The sequence below is a fragment of the Bactrocera oleae genome, chromosome 2 (genome assembly GCF_042242935.1).
Source record: "Bactrocera oleae isolate idBacOlea1 chromosome 2, idBacOlea1, whole genome shotgun sequence".
NCBI lineage: Eukaryota > Metazoa > Arthropoda > Insecta > Diptera > Tephritidae > Bactrocera > Bactrocera oleae.
In genome coordinates this window covers 67663476-67686667 of record NC_091536.1, presented here as the reverse complement: position 1 = coordinate 67686667, position 23192 = coordinate 67663476, and the positions used below count along the sequence as shown (strand labels likewise).

Genomic DNA, 23192 nt, shown 5'->3' with positions numbered 1-23192 from the left:
CAAAATTGTTAAGGCGGCTAATATCAATTCCGAAGATATGACTACCGAGACCGACCACAATCTTGCAAAAACTAGACGATTGAGGTAAAAGTGCTTGGATGTTTCCCATCAGCTTTCTTCACACAACTTTGAAAATTGACAATTAGCGTCCAACAAGATTTTCAGCTTTAGCGCATGTACGCCTATTGGATAATGTTCAGTAAGCAAGTAGTTCAGTGGATCTCCTGCATTTTTTAGGCAATAAGGATCTCATAGTCGCGCAAGAGCTGGTTGTTGACCAGCAGCTCGTCAGCTTTACATCTTCCAGCGATTCCGCTATGACCAGACACTTAAACGAGTCTAATAATGATTTAGCTTGATGACATCGAGAGTGAGGACAGACAGCACCAGTGAGCGAGCTCAAATGGTATTGCCTTCCAGCCTCCTGCTGTCGGAGTGAGTGTTCATCTCCCGGGTCGGCTTTAGAATAACGTCCCAGGCTTTCGGGGATAAAATGGGTATGGGCGGATAGAGGAGATCCTCCAGATCAGCTTTCCCCATCTTCCTGAAAGAGGATGCACTTCGAAGCAAAATATCTACTGCTGCCTTAACGTCAGCCACCTTGGCCCTCCTCTTCTTTTGGAGAAATATTTTAATATAAATTCGTTATAAGGTGAGAAAACGCATGAAAAGAATAATCGTTATAAACAGAGCAAAACATACTGAAATTTGAAAAAAATTGAAATTAACTCGTAAATTAACTATGTCTGTAATAGTTCATTTAGAGAGACATTACTAATTCAAATGCTAACAACATAAGTATCTAACATAAAATGTTATTTTATCACTGCCTAACAGAGCGCCTCATCTCCCGTTGTATTGAATGACTAACAGACTCGGAAGTGCATGAGTATGTAAGCGCTCTGTTAAGCGGTCATCAACATGCTCATTTGTTCAGCACCAGCGATGATGTCATTAAATGAGGAAGCCCTCAACACCGGCAACCAACCAAGCAGTAGTTGGTCGCTTAACAGAACGCCGCGCTGCCTGCGCTCAAAAACCCCAATACGTTGTGCAGATTTGTGTGCGTGTGAGCATACGCATACGTCATCGTGTCACTACAAAAGCGGGCGATGAACAGCTGTTCGCATATCGTCCGCTGTCTGTGGAAAACCTGACTAAACGCCAACAATAATAGCGCTCATGGAGAGAACTCCAAAAGTGGCGCGCCAAGCAGCGGTGGTTGTGACTGCAGCGCGGCACGAATGGGCTTGTATTCGGTATTCTGCAGCACGGCCGACGTGTGCCGGCGACAGCGTCGAACACAATTCCGATTTGAATTTCATTCAGTCTGCAAAAGTATCTACAGCGTTTCGGTTGTGTTTCAGCGGCGCCGTTAACGTAATTTGCTCCACGTAGGGTTGTAGTAGCATACAGAAATTATAATTGACGCGCGTTCAAAATTTTCCCGTCTAAGTCGTGAGGTCTGTGGAAATAATCGAAAAAAGAGTTTCTAAAATATTCGTACTAATTGTTAAAAGCATAAAAGGTGTGAGGAAATAAAAAGCAAAATTTTATGTTTACATTGAAAAAATGCTCTTCTTCTTTTTCTACAATTTGATTGCGAAACCAGAGAGTAAGGTCGCTTACGCACAAGAATCGAATGCATAGAAAGCGAAATTTTCAGCGCCAATGCATTTGACGTTTATTCTTGTTGTTTATTGATGTGTGTGTGTTGTTGTTGTTGGTTTGTTTTCGATAACACTGGCGTGCGTTGGGTGTTGGGCGCACCCCAAAAGGCAGTCAAGTGTAAGCGCGGCATTGTTAGTAGGCAGCGCGTTGTTGTAAATGTTCGTATGTAATGCAGAACGCTTATTGCGCTTGAACTGTGTGTTGTGCTCGCCCGTTCTTATCTGCATACCACCAAATACATGAATAAGTCTATTGGTATTTGTGTTTTTGTTTAACAATTTTTGCCGTTTTTTGTTGCTGTTTGTTGTGGCAGTCTAACAGACGAACGTGGGTGCACGTGAATGCGTTTGGAGTGGACCTCACAAGTGCGCCACTTGAATTGGGTCTAATATTTAACTTTTAGTGTTTTATAAACCGGCTAAGAGTTGTTGCAAAATATTTGAAAAATATGCGTTTGTAGGCTGTATGAGTATTAGAACTATTGAAATGCCAGCGGCGTTATTTATGTAGTACTATATGCATAGACGTTAAAAATAAGGCTTTTGATTCGAAGTTAAATTCAATCGTGCTCTTAAAAAATTAACAAAGAAAAAAAAAAATTTAGAGAAAAGATAGTAAAAAAGTATTAAAAAAAATTTTCAAAAATAATAATCTAAAACAAATACAATATTTTTTAAAACAACATTAAATCTATAGATTGTATAACTGTTATAAAAACTAGTGTATGATGTTTTTGCAACGCAGGAAATATTAAAAATGTTTACAATAAAATATTCGTTCAAAAGTTTTTTGAAACTAAGGATGTAAAGAAAAAAGTAACGTAACTGCTGAATTCAAAAATTTGGATGCAAAAATATATAAAAATATACCTTATGTAAATTCGTTGGTGTTTGGGTTAAAGTTAAGCTGCTAAAGAAGTGAAATATAATATTAAAAATAGGGACTCTCAGAACTTAATTATTTTAACTCCTACATGTACTTTTTTAAACTTTATTCATGAAAAAAATCACATATATTGGAAAAAATGTTTTTAAATCAGTTCTGTGCGCATTAGCTTTACAAAAGTAATTTTTTTTTATAAAAAAATTTGTAAATAATCAGCGTGATGGGCTGAGGCGGTTAAGTCATGTCCGTCTGTCGCTCAGTTTTTGAGATACCGATCTAAAATTTTGCACATGTCCAAACAAGCCCCAAAAAACTGATCATTCAAAATTACGTTCTTGTATAGAAACATTTTCAATTTGACAATATATCTTCACGAAATTGGGCAAGGAGTATTGTCCACGGTAACGCTACACTCTCCAAACAAATTTTTCAGATTGGACTACCATAGCATGTAAATCAAGATAGAGATAGTTTTATGCCCTTATGAAGGATTATAGCTGCGGTGCAGCCGACAAATTTTTTTGCTCCAAAATATATTATATATTAATATTCACGTAAAAAAAAATCGATGTGTCAGGTCTAAAGTTTTCTTCACTCCTGCAGAGTCTAGATTATTCTTGCTCATTGAAAATTTTAAAATGTTGAATTTTAACCATCTAAAAACACATACATAGGTATTTTTATCATGTATTCCACAAGCATCAAATCCCGACATAAACTTCAGTAAATTTATGTAGTCCTACCAAGCAACTTAGCACCTCAATTCCTCTGTAACTGATCAAATGATTTGAAAACCCATCAATTCAATGAAATCAAGTGATTTGAAAATATAAACATCTGGCACAGAAAGTATTTAAGTTTATTTAAAGCTGAAAAGTCTTAAACTCGATAGAGTAGTGATGCAGAATTATTGACTATAACTCAGCGAACTGTAGTTTCATAAATTTTTCGACCTGAGGCCAGAAAGAAGAGGAAAGTTTTGTACAACCTGAGTTACTTAGCTCTGAAATAGGCTTCCTGATCTAGTAATTACGCATAAATATGAGGCAAGTTCGTTGCAGTCAACACCACCTACCCATACAGTTCCGACTCATTTTTGAAGAAGTTTAATATACTAGGCAATAAAAATTTAATAAAATTGGTGCGTCTGTTACCATTATGAATGTGTACTAAAACTTAGTGTATTTGAGTTATTATGTATATGTAGAGACGAAATATTTAACGGTACCAAAAACCTATACTTCAGTTTCATATTCAAATTTTAAAAAAATTTAAAAGGATGTGCTACTAAAAGCATAATTTTGGGTTCCAAACTGTGATAGCTTTTACACTTTTTATTACATGTTCTTACTTTCCTATTTAATTATTTATTTGAAGCAAGAACGAGTAAAATTTTGGTAAAACTAAAAGCTAAGCCTCAACACCTCAAATAAGTGAAATTGTATTGGAAATCAAATATAAAATCACAGGTTAGAGTAGAAGCTTCATATAATAATCACTTACAAGGACATAAGGGCAACAATTTATAAATCGCTTTTTATATATTGAAAACCAAATCTTTGATTAATTTTGCTCGTTGAAAGAACAAAAACAAAATATTTTAATAATTTATAGTGCCTTTTTTATAAAATTTTTAATTTACGAACATTTATTTTAGCAGCAAATGATGTATTTTTTTTTGTTTCATCAAATTTACTTTAACAAATCGAGTTGTTTACTTTCGCAACATTTTTATACAGCATTTATTATTTATTGCCACTCAAAAGCTTTATGAGGAGTTTAATAATAAAATTTTTCAAAATTCGTTGCCAAATTCTCAAAAAAAATTAAAAGGATTAAAAAAATGTTTAAGTGGCTCAAAAAAAAAAAAAAGAAAACACAATTTTTAAATGCATATTCATCAAATATTAATAATTTCGTGAACAATAATTCATGTGTTACGTGTTGCAATTTTAAAATACATGTGTGCAATATTTTCGACAAACAATAAATACAATACAAAATTGTGTGTGTAACTAAGTGCATTTGTGTGAAGAAAAAGAAAAAAAAAACAAAATAAAATTGAATTGAAAGTTAAAATTGAACAATTGCTATTGGCACAGCTGCAGCAATAGACAACAATTGCTGCACAAAAACATACATTCATATATGTATACAAATATCAGCATGAGTGTACATGCCCACAAAAATTGAGCACATCCACACAGCGTTGACCTTGAAGGTAAGTGCATGCCGCTTTTATTATTATACATATTTCCAAATTTAACATATAAACTGCTGTGAGTAGCCACCACGGCATACAAAAATATACTATTTACATATACACATACACGCTGCTAGTATGTGTGGTTCATGTGAACTAGCGCCGCTTTAAACTTTTCGTACAAATTATCGATCGTTTGGGTAATAAACACGCATACGTACATAGTCACACATATTCATATATAAATGGATGTGTTTGTGCGCGAAGAGTCCTTCGCCTCAAAACTTCGTTGAATAGCAACAAAGTCATAAGCTGTGTGTATGTATGCATATCTATAGGCTGTAATATTTATAGGCACTTAAACGCGCACAGTCTTTTGAGCCGACAAGCGCAACAACAACCTTGGTACCGGCAAGGACACATTGCAGATGATTTGTGCAACGCAGCAACAGCAGCTGACGTCCGGCTCCTCCGACTGCAGCCCGGAAATCAGCGGCATTTTGCAGCAGTACGCATGTTTGCCGCTGACCACAACAACAACTGTTGCAGAAATTGCCAAATCAAAGTGCAAAATACAGCAACAATTTCGCAAATTTTGCCGCATTGCAGCTGCCGGCTGCTTGTGGTGCAACATGTTGCTTGATAGATGTTGCAGCAACATGTGCATTAATGCTTGTTTGTTATTTGTAGTATTTATTGAAAGAAAAATATTTTTCAAGTGAACCTTCTTTGGGTATGGGAGTGAAAATAACCGATGCAACGCAGCTGTGTTACGCAACTAATTTTCGTCACAATTGCAGTAAACTAAATGCAATCTTAGTGAAAATTTAACCGATTTTAAAAATATTTTTTAATTTTTTGGACAGATACCCACATGTTTTAGAACAAAAAAAGTTAGAAAATTGCCAGTTTTGTAGAATTGAAATAAAATTTTACCATACCTGCCATACAAACTGATCGATTAAAATCAAGTTTTTGTATGGAAACTTTTTTATTTGACAAGGGTATTAAGCTTAGTTTATGTTTTTTTTTGTTTTCATATAAAATGATTTAAATATGAATTTCGTACATTTTTGTATGATGCCTACATAAATCACCGGCTACGTGAGCCTGCTCTAACTGCTCATGACTCTGGCTGATGGCGGCCACTACAAGTGTTTTTGTTACAATTACGCTTTTAGTTGCCATGTCATTGCACTTCGTTTCGCTTTCAATTACTTCTCCACACTTGCGTTTTTCACTTGCTTATACTTCATATTTATAATTTGTTCTGCTGCAAATTCGATTTGTTTGTTTTTATATCAAAAATTGAAAAAAAAAGAGTGTAGAAGAATAACCTGTGAATGACTGCACCGCTGACACTTGCTAGCGACGGTCGGGTATTAAATGTAGATATGTATGTCTATGTGTACTATACATATGTAGTCTTCTTCGCTTAACATCCATGTTGGCCCCCTTGCTGTGCCTTGTTGCTGCTAGTGGTGACAGCGTTGCATTTTTAACAATTCATTTAATTCGCTTCTTTTTGTTTTTATTTGTTTTCTTAACACCATGTCTTTTCGTACTTTTTCAGCTGTCTCGCTGCATTTGTCTTTCATTCATTGCTTTTGCCTCGGCTTTTAAGCGGCTGCCAGGCAAATGTACTGTTAACTTAATTTATTATTTCGACCCATTTATTTGCTACTGTTTTTCAGCTCTTGCTGTTGTTTTTCGCTCTCTGCTTCTTCTTCCTCCCTTTTTTGTGTAATATTGCGTGGCGAATGCGAGGTGCGATTTTTCATGCATGCCTAATTACGCCCCCTTCGGTGGCCAGATCATATGCACGGCTATATATCGGTGCCCCACTGCAACTTGTGCTCAGCGTATTTAACCTCGTTTCGCGGAATTGTCTTGAAGGAGTGTGAAATTAATGGTCCAACAAGTGCTCTAACTACAATTTCGCCCTCAAGCGTGCATTTAACTCTAACGCCGAAGTTTACTTTGAATCGTTTGCCAGCAGAACAAGCAGCTGTTTAATAAATTTGATTGAATGAAGAGAATTCGTGGGGAGAGCAAAACAATTATTTTTTAAAAGTGTGGGTGAAAGTTTTAAAGACTTAATTCTGGAGTGTTGACGATTTTTTAGATTAAATGGCAATTGAAGATATAGTAAAATGCTTGTTAATTTTAAAAACTTGTTGTTTATTTATTTATTATAAACTGATCGATTATTTTTATTTATTTATTCAATATATATATAGTATACAAATATAATATCTAAAAAAGAGAACACTGGCTGCCAGTCGAGGATTAGGTGGTCTGTGGATAATAATCCTTTGCAGAAGGGACATGGTTTTTGGGAGTCGTGTGTCAATTTACTGTGGCCTATTCGTAGGCGAACCATTATTGTAGACTGCTGCCTTGGGAATATTTGTATTCAATTTATTCCGAAAATGTAAAGAGTGGTGAAACGAACAAGAATTTTACATAAATCGTGGGTTTCAAATGAATATTTTTATTATAGCTTTATATATTAATTAAAAAAATAATAATTCGAAACAAAAAAAAATATTCTTAACGCATAAAAGGCTATAAAAAAAATGGTCAATTTGAATGGCAAAAAGTTTTCCATACAAATACTTGATTTTCATCAGTCAGTTGGCAGCTTCAAGCAGGTCATTATACATATACGTACGTATACATTTACCGGGTTTTCTGGTGGCGATTACAAACTTTATGGCAAACTTAAAATACCCTGTTCAGCGTATAAAAATTAAATTAAAGGGATACTGCAATGGAACGAATTAACTTTTGCTATGGACCAATTTGGGTACAAGCGATTTTAAGAGCATACGATAAATTGGGTTGATTTTTTTAGCAGAAAATATATTTGCCTTATTCTACAAAACTTTTATCTCTAGCACTCGAAACCCATAACTGCAGATAAGTTCGCGGGAAGAATCGCCTTGGAATAGTTTAAAAATTCTTCCGTTGTATGAAATTTGTGTAAATAAATTCATGCCGATAAGATAACAAAGGTTATTTTTCATAGCTTCACAAGATATATATACAAAATGAAAATATTTTACAATAGCGAAGTGTAGCCACTTACATTACAAGCAGAATTGTCTCTCTACAATTACAACGAAGATGGGCATACTCGAGTAATGGAGTGGGAGCACAACATATTGCTTTGTTTCCTCTATTAAATCTTGAATATATATTTGCTTCAATTGTTATATGTGTATAGATGAAGTATGTTTACAAATACCATTCTATTGCGAAATAGCAAAACAAATATAGAGACAATGCCGGCAGACGATGAAAACACTTGAATTGTGTAATCAGCAAGTTCAAGAGCCTTTTTATGAAAGAAAAGTGATTTTGAAAAGCAAAAGATGCGGACAAGTCTAAAATTTGAGAATGAAGTTGCTGAGGATGAATGAACGTGTTATTACGACACATAGGAAAATATATATATAGAGCACAACCTAAGGCAATCCGAAAATTATATAAGCGGTTGCACTTAACGAAACTGAATTTGGCCTGGTTGCCTCTTAAATAGATTATTACTTAGATAAGACGCTTGTACAATAATTGTTGCAAATATGGCAGACAGCATGAGAAAGAAGAATAATACAAATGTGCTGCCAACTATGTTGGATGCTGGCAAGTTTACAGAAAAGTGCTGAGTTGCCGCAACGACAGACGTAAAAATATTTTGCAATACCGTGACTTGGCGCCAGGAAGGCTGCTACAGTTTTTCACTTATGGTCGTTGGACCGTTAGCGCTGCTGGAAAACTTGTATGGTCTAATACATAAGGCGCTCAGTCATATATACATATACATATGACTACATATATTTTTATGTGTGTTATTCGAAGTGGGCTTATTTACAGTGGATTCAAATGCGATTGACCCGCCGCTGGTGTCTTGTGATTGCCTTTGTCCGTAGCTATGTGTATACATATATCTCATTCTTCTCGATGTGATCTTGCTATTGCACTAACGTGCCAAATTCGTGTATTGTTTTTGCGAATTTTGCCATTTTCCTCTTTTCATTTCATCAGTTGGCGTGTTTTAAGGCATATGCCCGTATGAATAGACATTTTCGCAGCTGGAAGCGCTTTGTTGGCTGTCGGAATAATTTTATTTCTATTTATATATACATATGTGTATATATTTATTTGTTATTGTGGTTTTTACAATGTGGCATTGTGTTTTTAAATGGTTTGATCGCACATTTGGCGAAGTGGTAAATCGTGTGCTGGACATTTTGCGAATACTCCCACCATTTCTTTGTTATAAATACTTGGAATTTCGAAATTTAGGGTGAAAATTTTACGATTGTGGGTAGTTAAGATGAAACTGTTATTGTTTCAGCAATTGTGTGCAATGTTTTTATTTTCCAAAAGCGCTTTATTTGATTAAATTAAGGGATATGTTTATTGAGAATATCGAATAAATATTTGAAATCGACAGCAGGGACGTCCTACAAGCCGCAAAGGGTAGACTTCTAAGTTTATACAATATCTAAGTTTTTAAATAGCAAATAAAGGTGTTGCCTGGGAGCAAAAGCCAATTTCGTACAGTAGATTGTTTGACAACTAGGTTATGTCATTAAACAAAAAAGAGATAACGGTTGTTGAGAAATTAAATTGAAATTTTTTGAGAAAAACGTATAGTTGGGATCAGCAAACCTTAAATGAACCCACATTCGAAAAATGTTTGAAGGCATTGATCATGAGGGATCAGAACTAATCTAGAGTGAGTTCGAATAAAATGTATTACACTATATAATTTCTTATAGAATACAAAAAAAAAACGAATGTTTCGGAAACTTTATGCAACTTTTAAAAGTGCACCGAAGCTTTCATAGAACAATGACAACGATCTGAACAATATATTCGGAGAATGTGACGTTGCTTTGTGTTTTTGAAAATATAATTTGTTTAATGAACAAGAAAAAAACATTAACTTCGGTTGCACCGAAGCTTTAATACCCTTCACAAATACAGAAGATTTCTTATTAAAACTTTGATTGGTCAGTTTGTATGGCAGTTATATGTTATAGTGACTCGATGTGAACAATTTCTTCGGATATTGCCTAAAACCAAAAAAACTAAATTTTAATACAAGTACTTGATTCCGATAGTGCATTTTGTATGGCAGCTTAATTCTATAGTCGTCCGATACCGACCGTTCTGACAAATGAGCTGCTTTTTAATGTTATTATATTTTTCATAGAGTCATATCATGGAGTCTCTGACGTTTCCTTCTGGATGTTACAAACTTCATGGCAAACTTAACCTTGCGAAGGTCTCTTTTGATGTATACCAATACTAGCCAGCTACGGAAGAAATTTAACATATTTAGTTGTGCTAGTTTGTAACAAATTTGGACATTTTAGACTTTTTATAGATTATGAAGCAATAGTATTGTTTGTTCATTGTAAGTATTGGCCAAAGAAAGCGGAAGTATAATAAACTTTTCTTGAAAGTATTTAATAACACCGGTAATATATCTTCTTTCAAAAATATTCTTCATTTTAATAATATTAATAAGTCCAAAAATTACCATGTTCCATCATAAACGACGCAAGGAGCGCAATGCGCATGCGATTGAAATTTGTCGAGTGATGAAAAGCAAGACAATTTTTTTAACATCGGCATCTAAAACTGAGAAAAGGAAACAAAAAATTCATCAGCCGAGATTTATAATTCTATTATAATAAATTTGTTTATAATTTTACTTATTAAGAGAAGTTTATTTTTATTAAGCCTAAAGAGTGAGTCTGATATGTCAAAAATGCTTAAAAAATTTGTTTTTGCTGTTGTTATTCAAAAATTGCATATCACTTTGTCTAGTATTTATTCACGTTGCTAACGTCACCAACTCAATAGTTGTGAATTCTCCCTTCGCTAGCGAAGTTAGCAAACTATAATATTACAGATATCAGCGGCTGATAATGAAAGCCGTTTGTATTATGTAACAGGAAGAGGAAATTGCATTTATTATTCTAGGAAATAGGAGCAGCTGGTGGTAGCGATTGGCTGTGGGGAATTTCATTAGATTGAATTTAATTTTTGTTGGCAAAAAATATCAAATATCGATAAAATCTGTTTTGAAATTGCAAGCAAATAATAACCAACTCATTATGGAAATAATAACATGAATAAGGGATTTAGACAAAAGAGGCTCTTTTGTATGCATTTATTTCTTAATTTTTTTTTTTTGCATCATCCCAGGGGCTTTTTGTTGACACTCGCTGATAGGCAAAGGGGGAAATTTGAAATAATTTGTATCTTTTTTAAGTAAAAGTTGGATGATCATATGATTTTTTTTATTTAGAGCTCTTATAACCTTTTTAGCAATTATGATTTTTTTTCTACACTTTCGCTTTCTTTCATACTCTCACTTTATCTGCACAGGATTTATTTTGACTCAATCGGTTTTGTATGGGCTCACTACGATTTATGGCTTTACCTTTTGTTAAGCCGAAGTCATTCAGTGCGCCATTAATACGTAAGTATATGAATACCCAGTAGGAAAAACTCTCACATTTTTATCAAAAAATGTATAAATTTGCTACATTTAGTTTTAGGTAGCTTCACACTTCCCATTGCAACGTATTGGTATTTTATTTTTCGGGAATAATTAGTCTATATGGAAAGGAATAGAGCACACTATATCTATAGCTATATGAAATTTTAAATACTAAATTAAAAATCGAAGCGGGTACATTTTTAAATCGCTGACTAACTATTCATTCCTGTTTTAGTCTCTCTATAGGACGAGAAGGAGAGTTAAAAAAAATTATTAGTGGATATTCGGACCCCTATAGAATATATTTTTAAATAGAAAATATTTCTTTTTACTAACCTCAAACTCTTTTCTTTTGAAAATCTCAATAATACATCTGATTTATAGTTTCTTAGTTAGATTTTTAGTTTTTAGTTAACTCAATATTTTCAGTATCTACTGTTTCATTTGGTTTAAAAATTACGATATTTTATTCCTAAAGGGCACTCATATAGATCACATACCCTTGCATGCATTCAGCTAGTAGTGCATATAAGTATTAAAGCATCGATTTCCATTTGTCAGCACTGCAACCAATTTGCCCCTATTGACAGCAGCCGGCGTCCTGAGGGGCGTATATTTCACATAATTCTTTTATATGCACCGAAAGGATGAAAGGAAATTCCCTTTGTTTGCTTTTACTTTGTTTTAGTTTTTGTATTTTCGCTTCAACTTTCACCTGGCTATTGCTGCGTTGTTCGAACTTTGTACTTTGTAAGGCGATATATAATTATCTCTGGTGTCATAACCCACCGTTGGTCTGTGTTAAGCTTTTGTGGTTTAGTGAAGTATCATTTACAAAGTCCTTTAAATAATACTCTTTTAATTATATGGTTATGATATAATGCAACAATAGCACTGTGAGCTATTGTGTGTGAGCTGCAGCTGGAGAAGGATACAAATTCGCTACGGAAGCCGCATAATTTGCATATTTAAGGGAAATGGCATATACTTGTATAACGAAATACAAATGCGGTGTTGTGGTGTTGAAATTATATATGAGTTATTTGTTTTTGGTCACATTATGCATTTAATACCTTTCTACGTAATTATTGCAGACCCTGTGTTGATCTGTGTTTCAATTTTGTAGTTGTTCCGTTTTTATCCGTTTGTATCCATATATAATATATTGAGTAAGGAACATTTTACTATAAGATTAAAAAAAAATCGAAATGACGTATTCAACTAATTCTATGGCGGTTGTATATTTCTAGATTACTATCTTTCAATAACTGGAAAATAATGTAGCAAATTTATGTATTGATTGACCTTAACTCGATTTAATGCGATAGAAATTTTAGCTGATTCCTGACTCACTGGCACTATTTCTAATATAATTTAACATAAGTGGACATCAGCTTTGGGTAGTCTCGCTCGGTATCAGTATGAGATTCAGTACTAACCACACTCGCCTTAGTAATTTCGATTAGAGAGACAAATGATTAACGTTTTTTCATAAGTGTTCAGCGTTCCTTCGGCTGGAACCTCAATAATGTCACTTACAACTTCCTCGAACTCCAAATTTTTTTTTTTATGGTTAATTATAATAAACACACTACACAACTATTATTTAAAGTAAAGAGGATGCAGTTGTCTGCTGAAAGTTTCATTCACTACCTAGTAATATAAATCCCAAAACTCAGATTACCTATACCTTGTTCCTCAAAACGTAAATACCTTGTGACTTTCTGGGCATATATATTTCTTTTTTAGAAAGTACCGTTATATGAAAATCAGCGTGGTTACGAACTGATTTAGTTTTAGCGAGGTGACTAAATATTTTTTAATTTGGGCGTTGCATAGAAAACATGCTCCAGTTTCTGAACATTACTAAATGGTAATTTATATAAACCTTCAGCCGATTACATTAATAAAGATGCAAAAACATATTGAAGATCAATCGTCTTTCCTTATGCTAGTTAAATATAATGAAACTATCATACATATATTGCGAGTAAGATCTCTAGGGTTGCATTTTTAGAAATCGAATCAAAAGTTTCATTCGGGCAATCATTGAAGACAATTTATACTATGCAAAGTAATTTAGTGCTCACCGCCCAAGGAATAGGAATTAGAGTTTTGATTCGGAATTTTTTTTATAAGAAAAAACTTGTATTATACTTATAAAATTAGTAAAAAAAAGGGACTCACAGTTCTATTCACAGCTTCATCGGTCTCCAATTTATATTGGCAAGTAATTATTTTCCGTATGAATTCTGCATTCTTTTATCTCGCTTTTTTGAAACTGTTATATAAAAAGGTCTGAAAAAATAAAAGTATGCAAATTAATAGTTCTATTAGCCTACCACGAGCTAATAAAAATTCTTGACACTTTGACTTTAAGCACGCATGAAAATAATTCTCTCTGTTATAAAAACATTCTGTCAGCTACTTATGTACTCATACGTTTAACGAAGATTGACAGATTGCAAAGTTCGCACAACGCATTTTCATTCATGTTCAATTGTTTAAAAAATTATGCATAATTTTTATATAAATAAGTCTCAGTGATATACATACCCTGTAAGGAAAAGTACTATTGCCAAATTGTTATCAATTAGTATAAAATTGGATACGAACGCGAATGAAAATGAATACGCAAGTAGGCTTGTAGATACGGGTAGTGAAGCAGGCAATATGTTACTGCGAGCGAAATGGCTTCGTATATCATAATTAGCTTACGCTTTCCTATTAGTAAAAAATTACGAACATAGTCAGCCTAATCATGATTTCCAGCAGGGTGTAAAATCACTCATATCAGTAAACAAAATCATGTTCATGATCGAGCAGATGATCTTCTACATGTTGTGTGTGAGAATCAGCACTAATTCAAATAAAAGATATACAAGGCCCTGGAGTGATAGTGGTTAAAAGGCAAGCACACTTAAACAGCGATAGTTAAAGAAGCGCTCATGTTTTGACGAATGATCGCACAAATTTGCCACTGACAGTTGACAGCTGTACGCCAGCGAACGCACAATAATGATGAATGATGATGATACGCGTGACGTTTTATCACCACAAAATTGAGCAAATTATTTCCGTCACTGGGTCACATTCGGAATGACATGGCACCAGAGAAATTTCATGAATGGTTATTATTTATATAATCCTCTATATTTAGTTATCAGGATAAAATAAATTTCGATTCACATGCTTCCGTAATAAAAGACCGTCAAAACAAAAGTTATGTTTTTTAAATATCGGAACCTGTTTCATAATTTAAAAATGTACCACATATTTCGACACGGATTTATGCACATTTATGACAAATGTACTGGACAGCGTTGCTGAATGGAAACGTCACATCTGACAGTTGAAATGTCAACAAGCGTTACACGATTACAAAGCCAGATATATAAATATAGGCGTGATTCATATAAAAAAAGCAAATATGTAGATGTTTTTATATGTTTCTTATCATTTAATGTCAAGGTGCGTGGAATTTCATTGTACCTACCACGCCGCTACGCTAGAGTTGCATGCGCCAACGTCAAAATGTCAAAAATAAAAACACGCGTTGCACTCGCTCACACGTGTTTGCATACTTCTCCTTTAAGGGAAAAAGTGCTAAAATGCATATGGCAATTAGAAAAATTGGAAAGCGAGCGCGGCACGCGAAGTCATCATTATGTTGTCACTACGTCTATCTGGCCGGCGGAAATGTCATAACGATAAGCGCTGAAGCGGTTGGCCATCCCGAGGTGGATTGAATAATTGCACCGTATGTAGGTGTGTGTTGCAATTAAATGGGTAAAAGTGTGGTGAAGCGGAAAATGGGCAGAAAAATAACGGTATGCAAGGGAGAATTTCAAAATAAATGTTACCACGTTAAGCGTGTGGAATGCAGTCATGTGTGACGTTTACACAGTTGTAGAAATATACTTGTACATATGTATATAACAGATGTAGGAGTTCGGTCACACTTATGATTTTTTGTGGTATTGTGTTGACCACAGCGAAATATACTGTAAAATTATGTGAAAAATTTCAACAAAAATATCGCATAACTTGTGCAAAGACTGACGATCTATTTTTTAGTTAGTAAAAGCTTTTATTTTACAAAAATGTTTGTGAAAGCTAACAGCAACTTTGTGTTTTTTGAATGTAGCGATGCCAAATCAAAAAGTTTTCCGTACAAAGATTTGAGTTTAATTGGTCAGTTGTATGACATTTTAATGATATTAAAATTTAGGTCTTAAATATTATCCGTCTGAATATTTCTGTCATTGAATTAGGAGTGCTTATGACAACTTTATGACTATAGAGAATGTAGACAACCATATGTTAATATTTAAGAACATCAGTATATTACTCATGGCTAGTCTTCTCCAAAGTTTATCAAACAAAGTGTGGCTTTGACCATATTATGACGAGAATTTGGTTGGTCGTAAGGGGTAACAAGGACGAAAGGATGCCGTATTTAAACCATTAAGCATATATATATATATATATATATTATATATTTTTTCCCAATGGTATCTTAACGCTTTTTTCTCCCACATAGAATTTTATTACATCAAGAATTAATATAAAATCTATTAGTCAAAAAATCTTTTCTGTGGCATTTCTGCTTTCTAAGTTTGTTTGTATGTTATAAAGTATTAGTTTAAGGAGATACCGTGGGTGAATATAAACAATAATGTTTTTATTATACAACGATCATATTCGGTAAGCAATTGGCTGCTAAATATCATAGTTATGACACACCACCTTGCTGAGCGTTCGTTTTAAACTCGGTTATTTAAATGTGCTCTTAAAATAAAATTGTGCTTCGCAGATATGTGTCAGTGCGTCTCTTAAAAATGCTTTGCAAATACTTTAATTGTGTTAAAGACTACATTCTTATTAAATTGTCGCTGTTATAAATTGCTTCGGTGATATTCAAATTACAGAAAACGGTCATAAGTTCAAAACATAAATTGTAATAAACACTTGATGATTAAAACAATTAACTACACGAATTTATAACCTTATTGCTAATATAGTCTTCCCTAAATGCTAATAGGCGCACGAAAAATCCATTGAGTAAAATTAAAAGCCCAACATAATCAATTAATAATTCTCATTAATTAATGAAGTGGCGGTGTGAAGTTCATGTTAGTCGTTTTTAATTAAGAATATTAATATTAGTTTAATGGTAGGAGGAGCATACTTAGCAACTTAACGATGACATCGGATACCGATATATGGTAGATATACATATATTAAAGGTCCGACATTAATGCGTCACTCAGAGGAAGACAGAAAACATTGTGTGCCAAGTGAAAATAGTAAGCAATAATAAAAATAAATCAGGTGATACTCATATATAGATATTTGCCTATATATATATTATATTACTCATAGTTAAGACACAGAAATTTATTAATGCAAAAACGAATTAACCTTCAAATAATGAGATAGAGGCACAGAAAGAGAAAAAACAAACGAATGAAAATGTATATAATTTATTGTTATATATAATATGTTACGTTTATAAATAAAATCCGATGTTAAAATATTCAAAATAAAAGTCTTCGCATGACAGAAATTGCGTTAGATAAATGTTTTGGCACAATAAATGTCACATACAAATGTCAAATATGTGTTAATGTAATTAAAATGAGGAAATAAACATGTATGTACTAAAAATATATATACATATACATACGTATATTATAGTATACATACTACAGTTTTCTATTTTTTTGTTATTATCAGATAGAAAAATTTATAGTTCGCTTCCAGCTACATGAAAAAATATCTTCTTTCATAGATTTTGTAGGAAATTGAGTGCACTAAACAAAATGGTCTCTTACGATTTTTTCATAAACCTAACCTTTTATAGGATATATTTTCTTATGAATTTTTTTATTTTATCTATCTATTAAAAAGTCATTTTAAATTGCAAAACTCACAGTTTCGTAGGAAATTTACTGGTCAACCAGTTTTTAAGAGTATCAAGCGAGAAAAATGTTTTTTTTGACTCACTGTAGTATGTACTTATATAAATATATGCACATTTATCGCTTGTGTATAATTAAACCCAAAACATATGTTTTGAAAGCAAAAAAAAAAATTTTTAATTTTATTTATTTAGTTGATTTCTTGGGTAAATTAAGCAGATCATGCCAAATAAAAACTTTACATTCTGAATATGTATGAAGAAGTATGCTTTCTAAGTAGTGCTGGAAATTTGAAAATTTCAAATAATTTCCTTTTTCAAATAGAAAATGAGCAACATGGAATTTATGGGTATATCCTCACCTTCAACGCATCATTAAAATCATCATCAACACATGGCGGGATAATTTTGTGTATGTATTATATATAACTAAATGCATAGAACACATGTAAATATAAATATCTTGGCATATATACATATACGTTAATATAAAGTAACGGTTTGCTTAGTGTGGGAGCGCGTTGCTGAGTCTTTTAGCCGAAATTTATGGCCGCCAAACGCTTTGTGTTTCTTATTGCTACTAAATTTGTAGGGATTATCTAATTTATTATTTCGTTGACAGTGAATTGAATTTGATAAATTAAGTTTATTTAACATTAAACGTCACTGCAGTATGTCAAGAAATCTTACATGGTCTTTGGGTTGTCCACGAAGAATTTAAAGAACCTAATGAGTTTTTAATGAACTACAAGTAGATAACTCCGAAACTATGTAGTTCCCAGTCTCAAAATCTGCAAGTTAGGCAGGTATTTGATGATAAAGCAAATGATTCATTTCAAGCCATTGTAAGAGTCTGTAAAAATGTTAGAGATAAATGTTCTATGCAATGTTAAGTTATAGCTAATAATTTGTTAGATTCAATTTAATATCAGTTTTCATTCTTCATTGGTTATGAAAAAGTTGCTTAAAATATTAATAAAGATATCGAAACAAAATTTGAAATATAAAGATTAACATCACTACTTTTAGAAAGTTTCTTCTAAAAAGGTATAAAATTGTTGTACAATGCTGTTGGAACCATTTACTGTTATAAGTAAAGCATCCAACATCGTGAAGGTCTCTTCGGAATTATTTGCTCTTCCAATACAACAATTTTGCTTATTTTTGTACCTGTTAAGCCTAAAATATATCCATAGATCATGTCTGCGAAGAGCTCTAGTAGTAGAGTAAAAAACATTAGTTTACTTTGACAACTGATTTGACAGCTATCATTCTATGAAATTCTACATATTGACTTAGGAAATAGAAAATTATGCCAGGAGAAAAAAATATATTAACCAGATCAATGTTAAGACTTATTCGAAATAGTCTCCACATAAAGGCCTACCGGTCGGTCAACTGGTTGTGAACCTCCTCACTCATCTCCTCTTCCCTTTTGTAAATAAGCGGTACAAACTGGGTAAAAAGTGTACCAGTAGGATGTTTTAGAAGGCGTGTTAAGCAGTTAATCAATACTCTTTTCGTTGGAGAGCATTGCAGCTTTCAGCAAGATTCTGCTCCAGTACACAAGGTAAAACCACCCTGCAGTGGCTTAAATGAAATATTCTTGGTTTCATAGCTACAGATGATTGGCAGTTTAGATGTACAGATTTGAATTCATTGAACCTCACAAATATTTGGAGAGTCTCAAAAAATATTTGGCACGAGCAGCGTCGTCAATACCAATAGCAACTGCGTCGCTGCTATTGACCAATGGCCGAACCGTTTGAGCGCTTATTTCAAAGCCAAAGATGACTATTTCGAATAAAATTTTGAACATCACTCATTTACGCATATATGCACTATTAAATCAGTTTAAAAAAATTGCAAAATAAATTTATGGCAGAACTAACTATGAAATACCCTTTATAAAGCCCTATGTTAAATAAGTTTATAAATAATAAATATAAATATAAGGACAAAACATTTTATATCACTTCAATTTTCGTCGCAAGTTTGATCTGAAACCCCGATATAATATTTTTCTGTTGCGTTGTGTAAAATGTGTGTTGCGTATGTGTTAAAAGTTTCAAACCTTTTCTTTTTTTAAAATATAGTTTCTGATACTTTCAGAATATCTTAAAAGTTTTAAATACCACTCATCCGTTTCATAAGAACTGTCAAAATTTAACAGTTAACTGCTACAAGAATATTGAATTAGCAAACGAACAGAAAAACATGTTTAATAACTTCCTTATGTCGTTCCAGTTAGTTACGAGAGATTTTACAATAACAACTTTATGTCAATGTCCGGCCATTCGCAACTAGAACTTACTCTTCAACAAATCTAAAACTCAAACTTTGGGAAAATTGGAAAAACTGCGAAAACTGGGTCATGTGAATAAAGCCAACCAACACATGATTTTACTGAGTACATAAACTCGTGTGTATTTACACAGTTGTCACAAGCGAATAGATATCAGTACATGTCTATATATTATATATTTATAAATGTACTCCAACTAGCATTGTTTATTCGTTTAATTATTTATTGATTCGTTTATTGACAACTGTTGCGGCGCTATGGCTTTGTGCAAAGCGACAAAAAATCAATTTTATTCATTTAATATTCGCATTTGAATCTCATTCATCATCGGTACATAAAAACGGCGAAAGGAAATGTGCGAAATAGAAGCAGCGATTAGCACAAAAGAAAAAAAGAATTCTAGCATTTTAGTATTGAGCGAGTGTATTCTAATTCATATGACATAAACAAAAAGTCTAATGAATAATGTCATAACAAGTTGTCTTGGCGAGTATATTTAGCTCAAGTGCACGTAAACAATGCCTTGACATGCAGACAGAACTTAGATTACTTAAATTGTGCAACCCGAATGGAAATTTGCTCATTTCAAACTGCTGCACTGCTTGTGAGTTTGAGACCGGCATTTAATAATTCTTACAGAGGAGATAAACAAGTATGTTGACCACATTTTTGAGGAGTTGTCTAAAGCCACAAGTGGTCGATGAAATCTACGCCTTGTGAATTCTAGAAAACTCTACGTTTTAACTTTGTATGACTTCTTCGAAGCAGGTTTGTCGGACTTCGGTCTTTAAAAACTGATTGACATGGTCACAATGTTGATACTCAATAAATTAATTTTTAAAAGTTTGTATCAAGGGAGAAAAGTCTCCGTATTCAGCATCTAAGTTCTTTTTAATGACTTCTAAATGCGGTCAAAACATAACGACGAGTCCGAAATTACGTCTTTGTAGCCTTGTGGTAGTGAGGCCATCGGACGATGAGGTTGTGTACTTTTCGGACCACGATTGTATACAGTAAGTACTATTTCGATACCTAGGACATCATTCCCAGATATTAAGCCTTCGAAAGCATTTCTGTCCTCTGTATATGACTTTGAGTCTCTCTTTATAGCCGCATCTTTTTTTTCTGGTATGAATTGTCGTTTATTGTTAGTGCAATTCAGGATAGCCCCCTTAATATTCATGGGGCAGGTTCTGCTTCAACAAAGTGTGTAATGAAATTCGTTTAAACATGACCAGTTCGTTATTGGGTGTTTTCTGCAGACGCCGAAAGATTCGCCAATTAAGCCTATCTAATGAAAGGAGTAACTTAAATAAGTAAAGTAGGAAGAACCATCTTGTCTAAGAGATCTTTTGGTAGCATATGACTTTTCGAAGTTCTTACCGATGTGGACGGAACTGATGATATTACGAAAATTCTTTTTATACAGCTGACTTACTTTTATACGGTATACGGTAAGCATTATTATTAGGGAAATAAAAAGAGCTGAGTTCTGTTCTAGATCACGCGTTCTATCCTAACAAGGACCCGTTGTATTATTTTATTGACTCTCGAGCGGTTTTATACAAAATGTTCTCAACATACGTATTCAACTAAAGATGTAAGGAACTTATTCAAATTGCTACACAATTTCTCATGCTGCTATGGATGGAACCTAAAACCTCCTTTAAAATCAAATTTAAATCTCCGATAACATATGCAAATAAACTCACTTTCATGTTTATATCAAATTTCTTTAGATATATGAAATTTTTTTCTAAATTGAAAGTAAACATTTATATCAAAAAACCAGTCACAGGGTACGACCACAACAATGCGCTATTCGTTCACATGCCACTTAACAAAAAAGAAAAAAAAGACGACCGGTTCCAACGCTAACTGATCAACATGTGGATGTGAATATATAAATTATATTGTTTAGATTAGAAATTAGCATCTCTATACAGACGCTAGTGCACCATAAAAGTCATCGCACAAGCGTTAAAAGCATTGTCTTCACAACCATTGTTTGTTGTTATGTGGGTAGTTATTTAAATGAACGCAAGTGTCAGCAGATAAATATTTACGCACACACATTTATTTGGATTATACAATATCTACTAAAGAAAATGAGGAAGCGAAATATCAACAAACCCGTTATAAATGAAGATATCGAATTTTGAGCTAACACATAGACAGACAGACGGAGTTATTTGTAACAAAGTGATTCACTCAAGAGCTTAGTAGTTATAGCTTAGGCTTACGGCTATCTTTTAATCTTTTATTTATATAATTTTTCAATTTAATAGATAAAAAGCACTGATCTAACGGTCAGTTAGTTTCTAGGTCTGACAAATATTTGATAAGACTCAAAGTGCGCGAATTAGCTTTACTAAATTATAATAATAGAGCGTTTTGTTGTTTTTGTAAACGGCTTATAACAACTACCTACTGTTAAATGGGATTGCACGCCTTTTAGGGTTAATTAAATATTTAAATTGTGAAAGTGATAAGCTAATTAGTCGAGAGAAGGATGTAATATCATAAGCCACCAGCTTATTTTCACCTTTTTTTTAACTTGTAGTGGCATCTCTCCATTGAAAAATAAATTATTTATTGCTTATCAGCGCTACTCTTCAAACAAGCCGAAAAAGCAGAAAGTTAAATACCGACAATAATTATCGATCATATAATTTTTCTAGAAATGCACTAAAGTGACGTCATCAAAAAAGCTTGAAACCGTGAAATTGAAAAGAAAGCCAAGTACTCTTCATACGTACATATACGAATATAATTACCATCTGATCAAATTTGACTCGAACTGTTCCACATGGAAACTGCGTGCACAAGCCTAATCAGTACAAAGTTTTTTTCCAAGATTAGTACAACCTTTTTATATGAATGTTCGTGTGATCTCCATATGTCATTTAGTGTGCGTTTAGCAGTTGTTTGTTTACGACGCGAAAAGTTCGTTTGGCGATATTTACCATGAAAAAAAATTCCAATGGAATCATGACTACGGAATCGTTGAAAATATTGCAAAAGTGTTTTGGGAAGTCTACTTTATCGCAAACACAAGTATGTGATAAACAAAGCATTCATTGAAGGTGGTGAAGTCATCGAAAACTTGCCTCAAGCGAGTCGTCCATCATCCTCTGTTAAAGACGATATCATCGAAAAAGCTAAAGAAGCAGTGGCTTAGACATTATCGACATTTTTGCTTAAGTTTTGGATTAGCTTGGCACCAAAGCTGAGGACCACCCTACATTGATCAAACACATCATTACTGGTGACGCGCATTGCGTTTATGAATATAACGTTAAAACTGTCCAACAATCTTCCGAATAGTACTGCAAAAATGAGACAAAACCGAAAACAATAAACGAAATTGACGTGGCCAAGTCGTGTCTTATAATAAGTGTATGGAAAATTGAACTAAGCGTTGGCATGCTTGCATTGGCTAAGGAACCTATTTTGAAATCGAAAATTTGTATGTTAACTCTTTTTGTAATGTTTCAGTGCTGGAACTAAGCTGTAAAAAATTGCTTATAATTTCCAAAGCAAAAACAAGGAAACTATTACAAGCCTCGTGAGGCGAACACTGAAGCATTATGCTTACAAACTGAAAACCAAAACAAATCGGCAGTCCAAATGCAAATTGGCCACCTCGCAAAAACGCAAATGGGTGTGTGCACACCCA

The 23192-nt window shown here is 33.4% G+C and overlaps 1 protein-coding gene across 6 annotated transcripts in view; it reads left to right on the top strand.

Moving 5' to 3' along the window:
* Window positions 1-1319: 1319 nt before the first annotated feature.
* Window positions 1320-23192, top strand: part of LOC106623711 (aminopeptidase N) — a 131919-nt gene continuing 110046 nt past the window's right edge. For 4 of the 6 annotated variants that reach the window (XM_036361594.2, XM_070105540.1, XM_036361593.2 and 1 more), the window contains exon 1: window positions 1320-1528. The gene's annotated coding sequence lies outside the window, so the exon portion shown is untranslated. The remainder of the gene's footprint in view (window positions 1529-23192) is intronic. The other 2 variants (XM_036361592.2, XM_070105539.1) reach the window with 2 other exon arrangements.